The sequence below is a fragment of the Octodon degus genome, unplaced genomic scaffold (assembly GCF_000260255.1).
Source record: "Octodon degus isolate 3935 unplaced genomic scaffold, OctDeg1.0 scaffold00192, whole genome shotgun sequence".
Classification (NCBI taxonomy): domain Eukaryota; kingdom Metazoa; phylum Chordata; class Mammalia; order Rodentia; family Octodontidae; genus Octodon; species Octodon degus.
The window spans coordinates 3,940,881-3,944,874 of record NW_004524768.1 but is presented as its reverse complement, the minus strand read 5'-3'; the positions used below and the strand labels follow the sequence as shown (position 1 = coordinate 3,944,874).

Genomic DNA, 3,994 nt, shown 5'->3' with positions numbered 1-3,994 from the left:
CATCTTGTACAGCAATTAACCACTAAGAAGAATGTATGCAGTGTATTAATTATTGAAACTGTCCTACTGATTTGATTTGAAACTGTCTCATTGCTATTTGTTTATCAATAACATTATGGGAAAAAAATAAAAAATAAATAAATATGAGTTAGTCAAGCCATTTAACCTATGAATTGCTCACATACTTAATCCTCTTTTTTGTATAATGTCTTATAATTAAACAAGCGGAATTAAAGCATTTCTGATTTCCAAATATTAAAAATATTTATTTAATTTTGAATTTGTTCTCTATTTACTATTTGGAATAGGGCACTAACAAACAAATTCTATTGTTTTTTAATTGATGCAATTTCCTACTAATGTTGAGTTTAATTTTCTTGGTGTTATATAGCTCATATTCAGTGCTTTGAAGATAATTATAAACTTGCTATTATCTATGTATATTTGTGGATCCATATTTAGAGGCATGTGAAGATGAGTTTTTGAAAAGTTCAGTTGTTTTCACACAACTTGTTGATTAACAAATGTTTTACTTTTTAATGTCTTAACAAGATACCTGGGTATTTCAACATAGTTATAGCAAGTACATAATTTTGCCTATTGTGCTTTGATGTCATTCTCATTATTATGATTTACATATTTTTTTTTCTTATCAGCATTTTTATTTCCATGCTTTTATTTGTATGACCTCAAATTTTTAATTTTACCAACACTTTTGCCAAAACATAAACAATGATATTATTTTTTGTTTTAAAATAGTGAATGCACAAGCTATACGTACATCATTTATAGTGATTTCTTTATTTAGCAGCCAGGGAGATAATTCGGCAGTCTAATTTCTTGCCTGGTAAGCACAAGGACCTGGGTTTGATCCTTGGTACCACATGTCATGCTAGCCCCACACCAAGCTGGCCCCTGAAACCAGGTGTGGTAGCACATGCCTGTAATCCCAGCACTGCGGAGGTTGAGATAGGAGGATCTCTATGAATCCAAGTTGTATAGTGAGACCCTGTACCTAATAAATAAAAGATTTAAAAAAGATCTGATTTCTTTATCTAAAATAACATTTTCTAATATTATTGCAATCAATGTCTTCTTTAAACATTTGGACAAAATATGGAAATATCCATAACATAAATAAAAATACACATAACATTTTAGTAATGAATAAAGTTTGAATAACATTTTTTATTTAAAAAATTATGGTTTTAAAAATAATAAGAAAAAATAATGCTCTGAAATCAATAAACAGAAAAGCATCAAGCATGATGATTCTGTGAGTGAAATTTATCAAATCTCCAAAAATATGTCCCTAAATCTATGTTTGGGTGAGACAGGAATTGGGAAGAGATGTATGATTTTAACATCTTTTTTGGCAGATGGCCCAAACTTTAGTTATGGTCTCTCTCTTTTCTTCCTGGACAGCATGAACATCACCACCTACTCCACCACTTTCTCCACCAACTACTGATCCCTACTCATTCTGGACCCCCAGCAACAGTCTGGGTGGGCCAACATCACTGCCAGCTTCTATGCCGGCACCTGTGGCTTGGTTTCCCAGGTCTCCATATCTCGCTTCACCTTCATCCATGGTGACATGGTACCCGCTGGCCTGGCCACAGGAGTGGCTGGTGGTCTGGCCCACATGGGCAGCATCCAGACTGAGAAGGAGACCATTCAGGGCCTGAACGACCACCTGGCCTCCTACCTGGACAGACTGAGGAGCCTGGAGATAGAAAATCGCAGGCTGAAAAGTAAGATATGGGATCACCTGGAGAAGAAGGGGTCCCCGGTCAGAGACTGGGCCATTACTTCAAAACCATCGAGGAGCTGAAGGCTCAGACCTTAGCAAATTCTGTGGACAATGCCCGCATTGTAGTGCAGATTGACAATACACATCTGGCTGCTGCTGATTAGAATCAAATATGAGATGGAGCTGGCCATGCATCTGGGAAAATGACATCCATGGACTTCAAGTCATCGATGACACCAATATCACTCAGCTGCAGCTGGAGATGGAAACTGAGACTGAAGGAAGAGCTGATACTCATGAAGAAAAACTGTAAGGAGGAAGTCAGAGGACTTCAAGACAAGATTGTGGGCTATGGGTTGACTGTGGAGGTGGATAGGACTTCAGCAAGATCATGGCAGACATCAGGGCCCAGTATGATGCACTGGCTCAGAAGAACTGAGAAGAGCTGGACAAGTACTAGTCCCAGCAGATTGAAGGGAGCACCACAATATTCACCTCTCAGTCTGCTGAAGTTGGAGCTGCTGAGACAACACTCACAAAGCTGAAGCACATGGTTGAGTCCTTGAAGACTGACTTGGAGTCCATGAAAAATCTGAAGACTGGCCTAGAGAACAGCCTGAGAGACCTGGAGGCCTGTTATGCTATGCAGATGGAGCAACTCAATAGGATCCTGTTGCACCTGGAATCTGAGCTGGCATAGACTCAAACAGAGGGGCAGCGCCAAACCCAGGAATACAAGGCCTCACTGAACATCAAGGTCAAGCTGGAGGCTGAGATCACAACGTATCACCACCTGCTGAAAGACGGGTAGGATTTCAATCTCAGTGATGCCCTGGACAGCAGAAGTGCCTTGGTGCAAACCATCCAGAGAACCACCACCCATAAAATCATGGATGGAAAATTAGTGCCTGAGACCAATAACACCAAAGTGTTGAGACACTGACGCAACAGGAGTGGGGTGTGCTTGGGAAAGAGCTAGCAAATAAAAATTCAGAGGTCATTGGAAAAAAATTTTAAAAAATAAAAATAAAATAAACTCTTTAATTTCAAATTAGACTGAATATTTGGAAGTTGCTGCTGCAGTCTACCTGTGCTTGTTAAAATAGTGGCTGAAACTAAAGACATTTTTAAAAACCTAAAGTTCTCCATGTGTGCTGGCTGTTTACTCTGCTTGTTTGAAGAATTCACAAATGCCATGACCAAATCACCTTAGAACTTTACTGGTAGATGTCAACAAAATATGTGGCCACAGAAGTAGGGTCAGAGAGATGCTGGGCTGCTGTTCTTGAAGATGGAATGGGCAGGAAGGTAAGAGCCTGGAAGCCAGTAAGGTCGGGAATGACTTCTTTCCCAGAATGTCTGGAAGCCCTCCAGATGTCCCAGTTTCCCTTGTTTCAAATATGGGACTCACAGAGTCATCAGGTATAAAACTCTGTTGTTTAAGGCCAAAATCCCCAAATTTCCCAAAGAGAGCTTCTTAGCAAGAGTCATGTACAGAAAAGCAAGAAACAGAAAATGGGGGGAGGCATGGGATAAAAATCAAGAAAAGGAAATAGCTCAATTCACTTTCAAAAAATAAATGCAAACATTCTTTTAAAAATTGTAAACCAAATGCTCAATGCATCATAAATCAAATATCAGTGTATATCACCTGAGAATTGCACACAATTAGCATTAGGAAATATGTTAATATTATAATCATATTATAGATGAAATAAGAAAAAATCATGTGATCCTCAAAGGTACAGAAAAATATTATTTGGTGAAATTGTAATTTATTCATTACAAAACACTTTATCAAACTAATAAGAGAATGGTACCTTCACAAGAATGTTGGTATTATCTACTGAAAAACTATAACAAGGCAAATGTTTAGCACCCAGAGTAAAAAGTGCTCCTTTAAATTCCATTGAGAAGTGAAGCTGACCACTGCCAAGGCCACAGTCAGCATTGTCCTGAAAGTCCTATCCAAGATTGTAATACTAGGAAAAGATAGACACAGTGATTAAGAAAAACCAGAAACAAAGTCATCATTTGCTGGCAATAATGGCAGCAATATAGAACATACAAGAGAAAGTAGAGGCCAAACTCAAACTCTCTCTGGACTCTGACACTTTACCAGTTAGTTCTGAGGGCTGGATATGGTGGGCTTTTCTGTACACTTTCCAGGACAGAGGTCCAACATAAGCCAAGTTCTGTTCCAGCAACTATAATTTTATTATAGGTGAAATGCAAGGAGTG

General features: G+C 38.5%; 2 pseudogenes; both read left to right on the top strand.

The window, feature by feature from the left end:
• The first annotated feature begins 1,426 nt into the window (after positions 1-1,426).
• Positions 1,427-2,696, top strand: LOC101588449 (annotated as a pseudogene).
• Positions 2,697-3,108: 412 nt separating this feature from the next.
• Positions 3,109-3,994, top strand: part of LOC101560962 — an 8,008-nt pseudogene continuing 7,122 nt past the window's right edge.